The sequence below is a fragment of the Gossypium raimondii genome, chromosome 1, assembly GCF_025698545.1.
Source record: "Gossypium raimondii isolate GPD5lz chromosome 1, ASM2569854v1, whole genome shotgun sequence".
NCBI classification, from domain to species: domain Eukaryota; kingdom Viridiplantae; phylum Streptophyta; class Magnoliopsida; order Malvales; family Malvaceae; genus Gossypium; species Gossypium raimondii.
In genome coordinates this window covers 37799711-37819129 of record NC_068565.1, presented here as the reverse complement: position 1 = coordinate 37819129, position 19419 = coordinate 37799711, and the positions used below count along the sequence as shown (strand labels likewise).

At 31.7% G+C, this 19419-nt stretch overlaps 1 long non-coding RNA gene across 1 annotated transcript; it reads left to right on the top strand.

Annotated features, from left to right (window-relative positions):
• The first annotated feature begins 9695 nt into the window (after positions 1-9695).
• LOC128039728 (uncharacterized) lies at positions 9696-10865 on the top strand. The gene is made up of 2 exons (XR_008194205.1): positions 9696-9967; positions 10474-10865. It is a non-coding gene; the product is annotated as an uncharacterized LOC128039728 (long non-coding RNA).
• Positions 10866-19419: the final 8554 nt, after the last annotated feature.

The window sequence follows — 19419 nt, the reverse complement described above, 5'->3', positions numbered from 1 at the left end:
GGGTTGAGCTTGGGCCTATTTGTTGGTCCTTTTAAATGAGGAAAGAACTTGTAAAACCCTTACCCGACCCAATTGTTGAATCTAGGTACGGAATGCCACAATTTAACCAGACTGGTCCTAACCACAAATTTCCAACTTAACTATTTTAAAGAGCAAAGTTTGTTACTCATTAATAAATATTCTTACAATAAAAGCCTTAAATTAAAATATAACTTACTATCTCTAATTTCAAACTCTAAAAGAACTGTTTGATTACATTATATTTGACCCATAAGCAAAGAGTCTAAAGGTACCCCATTCCTATGTGCATGACACCAAAATAATGATTACTCCTTGATATATCTCAGTCAGGTTGGGTCTCTCCTTAAGGTCCTTACTCATCCAACGAGTCCTACATAGCTAGATTTTGTAAGTTCAAATGAACTCAGTGAGTTTCTTTACTATACAATGCAAGATAACCCCAAACTTGCTAGAATAATAAAATAACTAAACACATTTAACTCCATGATCGTCTTGGGACAATTTCTCTCAATCTGGGTTGGCGATCTTTGTTTCATTCCCTGAACTTATATATAAGCAAATAGGTCGCTAAACGATTTTCCCCTGGCTGATCCTAAGCCACTCAACAAGCTTTGGTAGTTTCACAAGTGTCTCACCATAACTGCTAGTTTCACAAGTGTCTCACCATAACTGCGTACTTTGTCTTTTTCTTGCGTACATTCTTTCCTTTATCCATCTCCATTCCCAAACATCCTTGTACTCATAAATTTTAATTCTTTAATCACTTAATTGGGTGGTTAGTTGCCAATATAGATTTTCTTTTCCACCTTGGACTTATAAGGTAATCATCCTACCTATCACCCTAATAACCCTAATAACTCATTTCCTAGGTAGCTTCTTTTGAACCATGACGATGCCACAATACTTTTACTAACGAAACTTTTTTATTTCGCAATTCTTTAACTTCCTGAGCTAAAATTCTCACTGGTTCCTTCGAATATGTCAAATCTGACTTTAACTCAACCTCACTATGAAGAATCACATGTGAAGGATCAGATTTGTATCGTCTCAGCATCAATACATGGAACACATTATGAATTTTCTCAAGTTCAAAGGCCAAAGCTAATCTGTAAGCTCAAAGCCTGATTCTTTCAACAATTTCATACGGTCTGATAAATCTCGGACTGAGCTTTCCTTTCCTGCTGAACTGTAACACTTTCTTCCACGGAGAGATTTTTAAGAATACCCGATCACCAACAGCAAATTCTATATCTTTTCTTTTCAGATCAGTGTATGATGTTTGACGATTAAATGCAGCTTTAAAACTATCCCAAATAATCTGAACTTAATCTTTAGTTTCTCGGATCAAATCAAGCCCCACCATTTTGGATTCACTTAGCTCAGTCTAATATAACAGTGTTTTACATTTTCTCTCATAAAGAGCTTCAAACGATGCCATTTTTATACTGGATTGATAACTGTTATTATATGCTAATTCAGCTAACGGTGGATATTTTTCCCAGTTACCTTCAAATTCGAGTATACAAGATCTCAACATATCTTGAAAAATCTGAATCACTCGTTCTAATTACACGTCAGTTTGAGGATGAAATGTCGTGCTGAAATTAAGCTTAGTGCCTAAAGCCTCATAAAGTTTGCTTCAAAATCTTGATGTAAATCTTTGATCTCAATCTGAAATAATTGATGTCGAAACTCCGTGTAGTCTAACAATCTCAGATACATATAGTTCCGCTAATCTCTCAAGTGTAAAGTTTGTTCTGACTAAAATAAAATGTGCCGATTTAGTCAATCTGTCAACAATCACCCAGATCAAATATTTCTTTCTCGGAGTTATAGGTAAACCAGATACGAAATCCATCGTGACTCGCTCCCACTTCCATTCAGGAATCATAACAGGTTGTAGTAAATCTGACTGTACCTGATGTTCTGTTTCACCTGCTGGCAAATCAAACATTTAGCTATAAATTCACAAATTTCTCGTTTCATACTTGACCACCAGTAAATTTGTTTCAAGTCACAATACATCTTTTTACTACCCAGATGAATAAAATATGTACTACTAAGAGCTTCAAAAAGAATATCATGTTTCAATTCCAAATTATTCGGAACAAAAATTCTACCACGATAGCGCAATATATCACTATCATCAATACTATACTTTGAACTCAAATTATCCTGAATCAACTATAATTTCATCATCAATCTCGAATCTTCGTATTACAATTCTTGAATTCGTTGTAGAAATAGGGGTTTCGTTCTCAACTCCGCTAATATAGAACCATCTTCATTAAGAACTAAATGGGCATTTAACGCTCGAAGTGCAAACAATGACGACTTTCGACTAAGTGCATCCGCAACTAAATTAACCTTTCCTGGATGATAATCAATAACCAGATCGTAATCTTTCAGTAACTCTAACCACTATCTCTATCTCAAATTCAATTCTTTCTAAGTCATTAAATACTTTAAACTTTTGTGATCTATAAACACGTGACATTTCTCGTCGTATAAATAATGTCTCGAAATCTTCAAAGCGAATACAATCGTGGCCAACTTGAGATCATGAGTAGGATAATTCTTCTCATACGACTTTAATTGTCAAGAAGCATAAGCTACTACCTTTCATGATTGCATCATCACACAACCCAAAATGTTGAAAGATACATCATTATAAACAACATACGCTACTCCAGATTCAGGCTGAGTCAAGACTAAACAAACTCAACATTTTTCTATAATAATCTATTCATCGGCGAATCAATAATCGAAAAGTTTTTACCAAAACATCAATAGTAACCTGCTAAACCCAGAAAACTTCGCACTTCTGAAACATTTTTCGAAGTCTTCCAATTCATCACAGCAGAAACTTTACTCAGATAAACTCGAATCTCATCGGTCGATACTATGTGAACCAAAAATCCAACCTCGTGAAGCCAAAATTCACATTTACTAAATTTTGCTTACAATTGCTTTTCTAAGTTTGTAATATGATTCTCAGATGTTGAGCAAACTCAGATTCTGTCTTGGAATAGATCATTATATTGTCAATAAACATAACAACGAATCTATCCAAATGAGGTTAAAAACTTGGCTAATTAAATTCATAAAAGCAGCAGGGGAATTAGTTAAACCAAATGGCATTACCAGAAACTCATAATGATCGTAACAAGTTCTGAAAGCATTATTTGACACATTTCAATCTTTAACCTTCAACTGATAATACCCAGATCTGAGATCTATCTTCGATTATACTGTGGCACCTTTTAATTGATTGAACAAATCGTCGATACGTGGAAAAAGGGTATTTATTTTTTATCGTGACTTTGTTCAACTGTCTGTAGTCTATACACAATCTGAAAGAGTCGTCTTTTTTTCGCAAACAATACAGGTGCACCCCAGGTAGACACGGTCGGTCGAATAAACCCTTGGTCTAATAACTCTTGCAACTGTGCTTTCAATTCTTTTAGTTCAACTGTTGCCATACGGTATAATGATATTGATATCGAAGTAGTTCCAAGAACCAAATCAATCACAAAATCAACTTCACGATCAGGAGGTAAACCTGAAAACTCTTTAGGAAATACATCAACGAACTCACTAGCAACTGGTAACTGATCTAACTTCGACTCTGAATCTCGGGTATCAAGGATATATGCTAGAAATGTTTCGCTACTTTTTCGTATCAATCTCTAAGCAGTAAAAGCTAAAATAATTCTGACAACATCTTTTGGACTCTCAGACTCAACTGAAATCATCTCTCCTATCTTTTTTGTCTACAGTTTACCACAGCATCATGCAAAGATAACCAATCCATACCCAGGATAACATCAAATTCCAGAAAGGGTAACAACATCAAATCAGCAGAGAATTCATAGCCCCTAACTTTCAGTGGACAATTACGACAAACTAAGTTAACTATCGCACTCTAACCTAGTGGATTAGTAACTTGAATATCATAATTAGTAGATTCAATAGGTAACTTCTTTTTCGTTACTAATGCAGTGCAAATATAAGAATGAGTCAACCTAGGGTCAATCAATGCATACACAGTAACATCAAAGAGATAGTATATACCAACAATCACATCTGGAGCAGTAGCTTCCTCCCTGGCTTGAATGGCGTAGGTGAGAGCAGGTGCTCTAGCCTCTGACCGAACAACAGTGTCTTTCATTCCCGTACGAGTAGTCTCAGTAGCACTATTCTGGCCTAGACGTCTACTTTTCTAAGAGGTAGACATTTGCTTTTCTTTCTGATCTTTATCCTCTTTTGGCAATTTATGACAATTAAAAATAAAATGATCAGTTGATCCACATCTATAACAGGCTCCCGATTTACCTCTACACTCGCCAATATGATATTTCCTACAATACCTACAATTGGGCTTCGAAACATTTTATACATTACCCACACTATCAGTTGGTCTAGTAGGTACTCTGAAATCATGTTGAATAGTCTTGTTTTTGTTCAGATGCTCAAACACTAAAGTAGCTCGGCTAAAATCATCTTTAGTTTTCTTCGCCGGTGATGCAGAATACGACTTGGAAGAACTTCTTTTGTGGAACTCTTGAATCCGTCTATCCCGTTGTAGCTTGTGATTGTACACTTCTTCCATTTTCTGCTCACGATGAGACAAGACAACAAATTCTCGTATTTCATTCAAGCCATCTTTAAATCAGATACACATTTCTTCTTCTGTAGGTACAATTTCTCGAGCATATTTACTAAGATACACAAATTCTCTCTCGTATTCAGCTACCGATCTATTTCCCTGACGTAACTCAAGAAATTCTCTCTTTTTTTTTGTCCAGATACTTTTTCCCGACATATTTCTTTTTAAACTTGGTCTAAAAGAATTCCTAGAAAATTTTCTCCCTCGGTACCACAACTACTATTATCGACCACCAACTATACGCTTCCTCTTTTAATAACGAAACAACATATCTAAGAAAGTCATCAGGAGAGCAAGTCATTTTTTGAAAACTCGTAATATATTTTTAAGCCAGTACTCAGCTTTAATCGAATCATCTTCTGATCTGCCCCGAAATTCTTCAGCACCGCACTTTCTAAGTTTCTCAACTGGAATACGTCTATTACGTTCAATCACTGAAGGAGGTGGAAGTGCTACCAGAGGTACAATAGGTGGTATAATAGGGGGAAGAGGTCATTGAGCCAGATTTTTCACTTGCATAAACTCACTGAACCACTAGTTCTTATACCTAAAGAACATATTTTTAAGCTCATGTTCCTGAGTCGGAGGAATCGGGACATTACTACTAGTCCCATGATCAGAAGTCGGTACGTTACTGTTAACCTCATCATTGTCAACACGATCAGATTCGTCTAACATCTTTACAATCTATAAGAAAATAAAGGTTAGATCGGATCATACACATTACACTATCGCAAATTTACATGGCATGTAATTCTAGACATTTCACACGCTAAGTTCAGTCTGAGAATAGACTAAATCGTAGCTCTAATACCACTAAATGAAACACCTCTAACCTGTATCCGTCGTCGAAACAGGGTTACAGAGCATTACCAGACTAACAAAATAGAAAACCATTCAATTCATACATCAAAACAAACATAATCTAATTACACATTCATAATGTCCTTTAATCGAGCCTTCGGGCCCTAAAAATACTTTGAAAATAGTCTGGGACTAAATCAGAAACATTTGGGAATTTTAGGAAAAAGTTAAAAATTTTAGACTACAGGGGTCACACGGTCGTGTCACTCACACGGCTGAGACACATGCCCATGTTTCAGGCCGTGTGGACATTCAAGATAGAGACACAAGGACGTGTCCCAGCTCGTGTCTGTGCCCGTGTAACTCACTGATTTGGGTCATACGGCCAAGCCACACGCCCGTGTGCCAGACCGTATACCCTTCGAAATGATCTCACACGCCTATGTGCCAGGCCATGTGCCAGGCTGTGTAATAGCCTGAGTTGTATGCATTGAACCTATAAGGGACACACAGCCATGTGTCACACACGGCTGAGACACACGCCCATGTCACAGGTCCCAAAATGAACCTTAAAACACAAGTTTACCATTTCATAATTGCTTAGACCTTAGGAAACTCAAATACTAATCAAAATACCAATCCAAAATGATAATAATCGAGCCATAAACACGTCAAACCAACCTAAATAGTGTCTAACCTATGTACCCTTAATGGTACCACAAGTATATAACATTTTCACCATAAAATAAACATCAATTCAATTCATCAACTCTTTCAAATACATATATATATCACATATACTAGCATCACAATTATACCTCATTCTCATACCAATATTCAAGTTGGTTATATAAACAAAATATCATTCATAATATTTACATAAGCCAAACTTTAACCAAAACCGCACAAAAGCCTATACATGCCATATAATCTAAATTAAGCATTTCAAAAACTACCGAGATAAACTGGATAGTGTGACTTGAATGCCGATCCGATCGTCCAACCTTCCGAAAATCTACAATGACATTAAACATCACAAGTAAGCTTAGTGAAGCTTAGTAAGTTCGACGAGTTAAACGAAAATCTTACCGAACTAACTATAATAAATCAAATAATAAAAATCATCCAAGAGAACTCCTTGTCATTCATAACTTCAATTGATAAATACATCCGTGTTCAAATCAATACAAAAATAAATAACATGTCTTTCAAATTTGTTAAATAAATCACCTTACCGAGATTTTCCATTCGAAGAACAACTTACGGGTAAGAGTACATCTTCAATAAAAGCTTATAAGAGTTGGTCCTCTCGAATACACCAAAAGAAGCTTGAAAGCTAAACAGAAACTCGTAAGAGCTGAACAGAAGCTCGTGAGAGCTGATCCACCCAATCACGCCAAACAGAAAGTAAAACGCGAGAGTTCGCAACAAATGTTGAACCCCTGTTTACTTGGATAAAATGACGATGTCTCCTTCCAGTACCATCTCTACTCCAAACCCCCGTAATATACCAAATCACAAATGTACTTAAATCCCACGTTCAATTCAAACTGAATATCAAATTCAATATTATAATTCAAACAATAATTCATTTTTAATAATAGAATATATATATAATACCAATCACCAATTAATACAAAAGTTAACTTTTAACCGTACGAACTTACCTGGACTGAATTGTAGTAATTGCAGAAGTTTAAGAACTATTCCGCTATTTTTCTTTTTCCACGAATATATATGGAATCTTGATATAAAATATAAAATTACTCATTTATTAGCATATATTTCATTTCCAATCCATTTTACAGTTAATACCCTTTTATTTTTCAAATTTACATAATTACCTAAACACTTATAATTTTGCAATTTAATCCCTTAATTAGTTAATTCATCAAATTAACCAATTTTCTCAAATCAATAATTTATCCAAATATTCTAGGCCCTCAAAAAGCCTCTAATAAACATCAAATTCACTATCCAACCCTAATATTTTGACATTTTCACAATTTAATCGTAAAATCAAAATTTAACAAAAATCACTTTACCAAATCATCACACAACACAATCAAAGTTCCAAATACATGATTATTCATCAAAAACATCTAGTATTCAATAATGGAAACTTCCAAAATTTTTAATAGAATCAGAAACGAAGGTACGGACTAGCTGGACCAAGTTGCAACGATCTCAAAAACATAAAAATTATAAGAAATGGGTAAGAATTGAACTCACATGCAAGAAGATAAAGAACAGAAATGTGAAGATCTCCCCCCAAATGTTGAATTCGACCAAATGAAGAAGATGAATAGAAATTGTTTTGTTTTTCTATTTGTTTTTAACTAATTTCAATTTATTTATCATTTTGCCATTAATTACTAATTTTTTATTATTTTTCCTTATTAATGCCGTCCCACCTCATTAATTAAGGCATAATTACCATATAGATCCTTCTTTAATTAATAAATAATCAATTTAATCACCTAAATGCATTATTTAACAACTTTTATATCTTTTTCAATTTAGTCATTTTTCCTAAATTAACTAACTAAACGTTAATATTTCTAAACCAAATTTTAATAAAACTATAATGACTCTATAAATATTCTAAAAATAACATTTACAAGTTGACACGATGAAATTTGTGGTCCCAAAATCACTATTCCGTCACTCTGAAAATCGGGATGTTACAGCAAGGCAAAGGTATGGAAGAATTTCGTGTTTTTATCGCTAGGCTTAAGGTAATTAATCCTCGCCCTTTGTTCCCAGTGCAGTTCCTTCTTGTCAACCTCTCAATTTAATTGGATTTTTGTATCAATTAAATCGTCTAAAGTTTCATTTTGTCAATCTGCATTCATCAAATCTTGCAGCTTTCGGTTCAGCTTCGCTTTTAATTCATTCCTTTTCCACCGAATGCATCGACCCCATCCCATCAAACCCCTACCAAAGCTTTCCAGTTTTTGTAAGAAATCCCCACTTGTCAAACTCTATAGTCTTTGGACTTCTCCTTCAAAGGTCTCCTCCATCATCCACCAAGTTTCAAAATAAAAATTTTCTCTGTTCCTCTCTGTACCATTTTCTTCTAATTGAATTAGGAGAGGACAATGGTCAAAGAAAAAATATGGTAAATGTCGAACTGAAGCATGTGAAAATCGCTCTAACCAGTTTGTATTCACCACTCCCCTATCAAGTCGCTTCCTAATATTCATTTCTGACAAATTTCCCCTTTCCCATGTGAACTATAGACCCAAAAAACCCATATCATAAAGACCACAATCCGAAAGAGTTTCTCGAAACTACTCCATTCTTTTTTTTCTCTTGGCAATCCACCCTTTTTCTCAGACGCATATAAAATTTCATTAAAATCTCCACAAACTAATCATGGAAGATCAATAGTCGTCCTCAGTCTTCTTAACTCATTCTATAAATCACTTCTTCCGTTTGAAAACAGATATCCATAAAACCCCGTAAAACTCTATTTCAAATCCACTTCTTTTGACTTAACCATCATATAAATATAATTCCTAGAGAAACTCCTAAGTATAATATCCACCTCCTTCTTTTCGGCTAAACATAAACCACTTTTGGTCCCTTCCGCCCCTACCTCAATCTCATTTATGAAACCATATTACCTCCTAACTAATTTCATCTTATGATTATCAAGTTTCGTCTCCATAAAGAAGAAAAATTAGGGCTTATATAACTTCAGTACATTCCGAAGTCTACGCACTGCCCGTGGGTTTCCCAAACCACGAACATTCTAGTATAAGATTTTTATTGCGCCTGGTCGGCAAGCCAACTGGCTGTCATCGATCCTAGATTTGGTGATGTTTGATCTTCTCCTATAGAATTACCCCTTTGAAATATGTTTTCTCCAATTTCAAATTCCTCCGCTACTAGTTTTGCCCTTTTCCCCCTAACTTTACCTACGAAGAGTGATCCTAAATCCTCTAGACGCTCCCAATCCCATTTCCTTTTCTGATAAGTGAATGCCCCCTCACTTTGATCCATTAGGGTATTATTTCCTATTTGTCTCCATCATTTCCTTAATCCCTTGGGTTCATCAATGATGTTATGAGATGAATCTACTTGGCCCATTTTCGTAGTTGAATGAGGGCTAGCCCAAATTAAAGGCCCACTTTGTTCTATTTTATCACTATTTGAAATTTTAGAATAGAAGACTTTATCATTGCGTTCATTCTTATCATCACACCAAATTTTATCCTTATCTTTTTCCTTGAATCCAGTCATGACAAGTGAGAGTCTAAGTTGGTTTCTACCTCCCTTATTCCCGAATTTTCCTTCACCGTCGTCCACCTTTTGCCCTAAACTATATCAAAATTTTTATTTTCCCCCTTGTTTCATCAAATTACCCCAAGTAGAAACATTGCGTCATTGATTTCTTCATATTTTTTCCTAGTCGCATACTTAACTTCCCCATCAAGCTTGATTCTGCTTTTAGAGCTAAAGAAAAAGGTACATCGTCTCTTGGAAATTCCTTAGATTCATCTAGAGTATCTTTACGTTCCTTAATTCTGTGTCCCATTCGCCCACATCCAAAGCAAAATCCAGGCAAATTTTCATATTTAAAAGGGACCCAAGATTTTCCTTGCATACTAGCCAGAATGAAAATTCTTGCACGTAAAGGCTTTTGAACATCTAACTCCACTTTTATACAACAGAAATCCCTATTTATTTCTGAACTAATGATTCCTTCAAAAGTGGATCCAATCGCACGTGTAAGATATTTATTTTCATATTCAGGTGGACAAGAACCTATTTTAAGCCAAAAGGGAAACTCAACCAAATGAAGGTTGCTTCTTTCCATTGCCTTGTCCAATTTTTTGAAAATCACCAAATTTCGTCTAAAAAGCCAAGGCCTTCCTGCCAGTAGTAATTCCAGATCTTCCTCATCATCAAACTCAATCATAAACAAGTTTTGACAAACAATTTTGATGTCAAATTTCTTTTTTGTTTTCCAGATGCTTTTTAATTGGGCTCAAAAGCTATCCGGATTGTAGGTTTTCGTTGTCCAGACCGTTCCTAAGAGAGTCGGGTTTCCACTGGAGACTACTGGCGAGCTTTTAACTGTCAGATGTACCAATTCTTCTTCTAGGAGAGAGATGTCATCCCTCTCCATAACTATCTTTGTCACCACCCTACTCAGAACCCAACCACAACAAACCTGTTTCTTTGGGAGAGTACGAGAGAGCACTTTTGACTTACACCAATGTAAACTTAAGTACTTTTTCTATTTTTTTATATAGTTTGTTCTATATTATTAGTTGCAGTTTTATGTCTTTTATACATTGTGATTATCATATGATGTTTAATACTCATGTTGATTAATGGGAACATTTTTTAAAGGGATAAATCTCAAAATTATACATGAACTTTGATTTAATGTGCAATTGTATACATAAAATTTAATTTGGTGTAATTATACACGTGAAACTCTAATTGTGGTTTAAATGTATAGTTGAAACTTTAATTTTAATTTAATCATACACATTTAGGGTCCGTTTGTTTACATGTAAAAGGTTTTACGGAAAATGTTTTCTGCATTTTCCTATGTTTATTTCACAGAAAACAGCTTGGTCAACGTAAAATGACTTACAGGTCAACGGAAAATAAGCCTTTTTCCTTGTAAAATGACTTACCCTTTTGAAAAGCATAATTCATTTTCCAGAAAAGAGCTCCTCAATAGATAATTTTACTTTTATATAAAATTAACTTAAATCAAGTTTAATTTTATTATATTGATAATAAATTTTTTATTTTAAAAATATTTAAATATTTAAAATATTAATATAAAATATTATTTTAATAGTATTAAATATACGTATTTAATTATTTATATTTAGTCATATAATAAATTATTAATATAGTTAATATAATTTATTATTTTAATAAATTATTTAATATTTAAATTTTATTTTAATAGTAAATTTTAAAATAATAATTTTAAATATCAATATTAATATTTTAATACTAAATATTTATTACAATTATAAATATATTAATAATAAATGTTTTGTAGTATAAATGTTAAAATATGTCATAAGTTTATATACTCTTCACAAATTTGCAATTTAGTTTCGTACTTTTATTTTCAAGAATTTAGTCCTCTACTTTCGAGATTTGAAAATCAAGTCCAACTACGACATTGTTGATTTTTTTTGTCAATTTTGTTAATGTCACATTTTAAATAAAAAATACTCAGTTGGTAGTCATGTAACTAAAAATAATCGTTGCAATGAACCTAAATTTAACAAAATATTTTTAATATATGTAAAAACAATGTAAAATATAAAATTATAGATATAAAATAAACTCAATTAAACAATGAAAAAAAAATCAAATGTATGTTTGTTTAATTGAAAACTACTTTTATGAAATATTTTTAAAGAACCTGCCAAACAAAAGAAAATATTTTACACAGATTCATCCAAACACTAGAAAATATTAGCTTTTTCAGAAAAGTAATTTTCCAGAAATAATTTTCCGGAAGCCATTTCAGTGAAACAAACGGAGCCTTAAAGAAATAAATACATCAATTTATTTTTATATTGGATAAATATAATTATTTATATATGTAGTATATAAACATAAAATGATGTTATATCAATAATTGTGTTAATAATTTATAAGAATTAGATCAAACCAAAATTTCATGTATAAAATGCACAAAATCAAAATTCATGTATAGAATTTTCACATTGAACAATAGTTCAAATATAGTTTTGAGATTTATCCCTTTTTAAAAAGTAATTATAATGTTAATATATGATTTCACATATTATTAATAAAGCAAATGTAATTATCATTATCGATTGACGTGTCATTTCATGCGTTAATATATCATCAATAAAATAAATATAATTATGAATTTAAAGTTGATATATTTAAATCTCTTATTAATGTAATTATACAACATCATTAAAAATTGTAAATAAATTCTAATTAAATTTAGAAAGAAAATCATATTTAAAATTTTTAAAAATGAGATCCACTTTAAATATAACTAAAAAGAAAATATTTTGGAACTCCAAGAACTTAATGTTTCCATATATGCTTACGTGCCTTCCTTTATATGATATTAGTTTTATTTATCGTGCGAAGCATATATTTACTATATATATTATTTAGAATATAATGTTTGTAATTTTTGAATATATATGTATAAATTTTGGGGAAAAATATTGAAATTTAAATAGTATTAAAACTATTTTACACATAATAATCATGTGTTAATTAAAATATATTTCATTAATAAAAATATAAACATATATTAAACAAAATGATTTAATGTGAGACAAAACTATGATTAAAACTATAATCATAGTTTTATTTACAATAAAAGTTAGGAATAATCTTCATGTAAAATTTTAAAAAACACTAACAGCACGTTTGGTTCACTGTAATGGAATAGAGGTGTAATGGAATAGATGCGTAATGGAATAGAGGCGTAATAGGTAATTCTTTTATTTGATTGAATGAAATGGAATAAAGGCATAATGGTATTCTTGTGTTTGGTTGAATGGAATAGATGTGTAATAACATAAGGAAAAAACTAAAATGACTAGAATACCCTTAGCAGAATTTTTTTAGGTAGATGATTATTGTTATTAAATTTTAATAAGATTATTAATATAACTAATAAATAATTTAATCATATTTTAACATAATTATTATTAAATATAATTTAATAAAATATATAATTTAATAAAATATATGAATTTACTAAAATCATAATATATAATACTATAAAATATAATTTAAAATAATTATTATTAAATATAATTTAATAAAATATATTAAATATATTTTAATAAAATATATAATTTAATAAAATTCTTAATAATAAATATTCTTATATGAATTTACTAAAATCATAATATATAATACTATAAAATATAATTTTAAAATAATTATTATTAAATATATGAACCAACATTTCCCCATTTTCATACAATAATAAGAAAATATCCAATATTAACATATACTTTTTAAGCTTTTTCGTGACATTGCTCAACAAATATTAAACTAATGGAGGTGTAGTAAACCATTTTTTACTATTGTTGAAGCTTTCTCACACTAGTTTGTCTTCTCTCACAAAAGCTTCATAAACCTTAGGTTGTAGTGATGAAATTTATGGAGAAAATGAGCTTAAGAAATTGCTTACATGAAGATTTTAACAAAATCTCAACATTGGTGCAAATTTTGGAAGAAATTGAAGAAATAAGCAAAGAAATGAAGAGGAAAAAAATGACAACCATGGAAGCTAGGCTAGCAAGTGATGCCAATGGTTGATGGTTTAATTCCTAACAAATGCATTTTTCATAATTTCTAACAAATATTGATACCTCTTCTATAAACTTACAAGTCGTATCTACATCAACTAAAGTACTCCCTAAGGGAGATAAAAACCCCTGAACGAGATAATATCTTTCGTTAAAGATTCGAGACCAACCTCCCTTTAACAAGAACCGTAACCAAATTGATAAAATACGTAAATGTTGAGGGCTAATTTTATTATTATGCAAAAAAAAAAACACAATTCGACAGAAGAGTGACAACAAAAATTCAATGTGAATAACATTGGTGGCAAAATTAAAAATTTTAGAATTGAATGACCAAAACAAAAAACACACTAATACTTGGATGACAAGTGAAATAATAATGAAGATGATAATATACATAAAATCACCTAAGATGAGAAAAATTTTGAAGAATCAACACAACACAAACCCCAACAAAATCTTATGTTCCCCCACGGTTACAAGATTTGAAACAAAAAGATTGCATTACCAGTCTATCTCACTACAAGTTGTGAGATGAAGTTTCTGAGAGTTAAAAGAAAAAGGAAAGGTGGTACGTGAATATCTTCCGCATCTCTGGATCAATCATCCTCACAAATAGCGAGGGAAATTGCTGACTTGCCCCTCTTCTACAACATCTTTGTTGTTTATCTTGTAAGCTATCCTTATGCGCATGACCAACGATTTCTGAAAGTTAAAATAGATAAAAGAGTAACTAAGCCTCTAAAAGATCCTTGAAATATGGATACCATCAAGAGATTAACATTATGAAAATAATCATGGCATATTTCCCAAACAAAGTTAGCCTAAACCACCCTTTTCTTCTAAAGGATAAAACATGGACATGCAAGCATTGTTCCATTGATACAGGATAAATCTAAGACAAATACTTACTAAAGTTAAAAAGTAAAAAAGAAGGCCAAGTAAGCATTGATAAACTAACTATTGTGCAAAAAAAATGCTTAGTCAAAGTATCACTTTGATTCTGCCAAGTGCTTAATCCCTATGTTCAAAAGTTTAAAAATTGCTTTTATATGATGAAACAATCATAAAAAGCTGCTGCCACAACATGCCAGTTAGAAGAACAGAGAGCACCACTAACAATATCATAGAGCAACTTAACCAATACTATATATATACATATATAATCATCTACTCAAACTCGGTACATACCTTCCCATGTTGGCTATTAGTGACTTTCATGCTTTGAGTGATGGACCCATTACCACTTGTAGGCAAAGTATTGCTACTAGCAGGATCCAAATGCAGCTGAAGAAACAACTCTTTCAGAATGGAGAACAAAGTTGCAAGTGCAGGAGATATGTCGCTTTCATTTATGTTCTTGCATGATACCACTATAAGATTTTCAAGGTCCTGCCATGAAAGAATCACCGCTTCCAGACCTTCAGTTGTCAACAGCGAGCATCCTTCTAAAGATAGCAGCTTCACTCTCCTGTCACAAAAGAAACTAATTACTGTAAAACTTTCAGCATGCCATCATTTCAGACATGTCAACTTCACGATCCATGCAAGTGATTGTAAATTAATTGATGCTCATCATATTGCAACCCAACAAGAATTATGACAGACTTATCATACATTTCAGTAACTAGTTAGCCTGCAAATTGAGTGTAAAAAGTAAAAACAGGACATATATCATAATTGCATTGATCCAGTCTAGCATAACCAGTCATATCTCATCTATCTACATACCGGTGTGTTACGGATAACTTATTACTAGAACAATCAACAATTGTTCACCATGATTTGAACTTTATTGCATTGCTCAGCATTTCAAAATCATTGGCGAGACAGAGACTCATCATTGCGACAGAAAGCAACCCTTTTTTCTTTAGACGTTCCAAATTTTCTAAGCATAAAACATTGAACACATTGGATTCTCTAAAATCACTAAGTTTTAGTGCTTCGGTGCAACATCGAAACAAGTTAAAGCTTAGGAATCTTTCTAAACAAAACATGTTTTTTATCTGTATCCTTAATATATTCAAATGTTACAAACCTTCCAAGCTATAAGTTTTTCATTACCCCTTTTTAAAACATTGTCTTCGTTAGGATAATCTATCAGATACATTCTGAATCACATTCTGAATATTTGCAACTTTGAAAAACTACATATCAAATGTTGTGGGATTTTTCTGAGATTGTCCGTACAACTCAAGTCCAACATTTTTAGCTTTGTCCAGGATTTCAACTCCATTGGCAACTCTTCTATACCAGTAAATGATAGATCAAAACATTCTAGAGAAACCAATTGTGAATCTTCTGCTAAACCACATTACAGCCAAACAATCAAATCCACAATTTAGCAAATTACAGAAATCAAAAAGAAAATAGAAAAAGAAAACTTCAAAGTTAACATGATGTGATAAAAATCGAAATACCCAAATCCAGTTTCTCATTTTAATTTCAAACAGAAACCCCTTCTAAAACAAAATGTGGTCATCGCAAGGTTAGAAAACAATCCATTAAAATTCCATAACTTCAAACAAAAACAAATTATAAGTCAAAGTTAATAACTTGCAGAACCCAATCCACAATATTAGTAGGTTTTCTGCGTGGACAAAACTCAATTTCTATATTTAGTTAACTTAACTTGTTGAAAAAATATTAGAGAGAGAGCAAATCTGCAGAAACCCCATTTTTTTTTGTCGATATCTTAGCAAACAAAAATATTTTCTTTTTGCATGGAAATTCAGACATCGAATCATCGAACATATATGCCACTGCAAAATTTGTCATTGCAAGACAGCTTAAACACAAAAGAATCCTGAGATATGTATGTTCAATAATAATAATAAAGTTGTATCTTCCTTACCGGTTCCAATGGACACAACACAGTTTCACTGATGGAGAGGAACGGAAAACGTGAGATGGAGGCTGCTTTCTGATCGGTGTTCTAAGTCCAGTTGTGACGCCAAAGAGAGGTAAAAAAGAGAAGGAGAAGACGGCGAGGAGAGTGGAGAAGAAAGCTAGAAGGAAGAAACAGAAGACGGTGGATTTTAGGTAAAACAGAAGCGTGAATTGAGAGGTTAAAACAGGGCATAAAACTAAAGCAGGACCTAAACTGACCAAAAGGAAGGAAATAGAAATAGGTAGATTTGGGGATTACGTCCGTAATGTAATAGAGTCGTATTAGGCCAATATACTGAACCAAACAAAGGATTGAGTGGGGCAATTACACCCAACTAAACATGGTGTAAGATTCAAATAGTATTAAATGTCTGTTTGTACTAATAACATGTATAAATTACAAAATAAATAAATTTATATAAAATTTAAGTTAAAAATTAATAGTAAGTTTTATATTAAAAATTTATTTAATGTCAACCAAAATAATGCTTAAATAAATTAAAACATTATATAAAATATAAAATATAAAATTTAGACACTACAATGTTAAAATAATTCAAATAATGATTATCTTTTTTGTAATTAGGTTTAAGTTTTGTGTATATATATGATATGTAATTGTATTCAATTTTGCAATTTAATATTATATTTAGGGTGATTATTCAAATATTTAATTTATACACACTTCTATTGATATTAAATAAGTTATGTATAAAAGTAATTGATATAAATATTTATAAGTATGATATTATAAAATGATTACATAAATGTACATACAATGTTTAAATTTAAGAAGACCCATGCATAAAGATTTGTACGAAGGCTAAATTTATACACACACTGCTCCAAAACATGTATCCTCATTGTTTATCTATTATTTTATTACTTAAATGTAATTTATTTAATACACATATGTATAATATTTAAATATGTTTATTATTTAAAACTTAATTATTACTATTGAAGAAATTAGGGTTTTTTACCTAAATAATACAAAAAAAATTAAAAAAATACCAAAATATTACAAGCATTTTATTATGTACCAAAATGGTACAAACAATAGTGGAGGGATTGCCACAGGCGACACCAATGGTGCCAGTGGCAGAGGCGGCACCAAAGGTGCCACTGCCACAGGCGGCACCCCCCTTTAGGGTAATTTACCAATAAAAGCCGTTTTTTTCAAAATTTACCGAAATGGGCCGATTTTTTGATTATTTACCGGAATGGGCCATTTTCGCGAAATCGCGTCCACGTCGTAGCGATGTCGAGTGCGATGTCAAGACATCGCGTCCACGTCAGCGCAATTTGCTTACGTGGACACAAATCGCGCCTACGAGGACGCGATTTGCTGACGTGGATGAACAGTTTATGTTTTTAAGCTTGGAAAACTTTGAAAGGCCATAACTTTTCGCTCGGTTGTCCGATTGAGACGATTTTTTTTTATTTCGAATCAATTTTCGAGATCTACGCGCTGACAAATGCCGAAGGCGGTTTGCCGTAGTTTCTGTCGAAAAAGATCCTTTTTTTCCCCTAAATTTTGATTTTTTCGGTTTAAAATTGAATTTTGAAACATTCAAATCATTATTTTCTTTATTTATTTGAAGTAAACACCGGATCTTTTTTTACAGAATTGTCTTATATCATCCTGTTATAGGTATAAGTTAGCTCATTCCACTTTTGAGAAGTTCCCTAAAATTTTTGATTTTATTCAATTTAGTCCCTAAAACCTAAATAGTCATATTTTCAAATCTAAGCTTCGTTTTTCAATTCAAATTCAATTTCATCCTTCCATAACATTCAAATATTCTTAAATACAAAAATTTCATGCTAATTTTGAAATAATTACACTTTAGTCCCTATATCGTAACTAACAAATTATACTTTACAAATTAGTCCCTATTCATCTCTAAGCAGTTTGTCAGCGCGTAGATCTCGAAAAGTTATTCAAAATAAAAAAAATCGTCTCAATCGGACAACCGAGCCAAAAGTTATGGCCTTTCAAAGTTTTTCAAGCTAAAAAACATAAACTGTTCATGCCACGTCAGCAAATCGCATCCTCTAGGGCACGATTTCCATCCACGTCAGCAAGTCACGCTGACGTGGACGCATTCTGGCTGGCGTACCACGACATCATGTTGGCGTGGACGCGATTTCGCGGAAAATGGACTATTCCGGTAAATAATTAAATAGTTGGCCCATTTCGGTAAATTTTGAAAAAAAAGGGCTTTTATTGGTAAATTACCCCCCCTTTATTCGTATTTTTTATTTTTGGATTTTTTAATAAAATAGTTTTAAAAATAAAATACCAAAAAATATGTTTATGAAAAATAAAATACGAAAAGAAATAAAAAAATGAAAATAGTATATTTCTTGAAAGTAATAAAATTCAAAAAAAGAAAAATACGAACAAAGGGCTAAAATAAGGGTTTTCACTAAATTTATATAAAAACACACTAAAATAATACATTTCAAATATTATGTACTAAAATAATATAAAATAATAAAATACAAAAATAGTATATTTTTTGAAAGTAATAAAATTCGAAAATAAGAAAAATACGAACAAATGGTCAAAATAAGGGTTTTTTACTAAATTTATATAAAAAACACACTAAATTAATACATTTCAAACATTATGTACTAAAATAATATAAAATAATAAAATACGAAAATAGTATATTTTTGAAAGTAATAAAATCCGAAAAAAGAAAAATACGAACAAAGTGCCAAAATAAG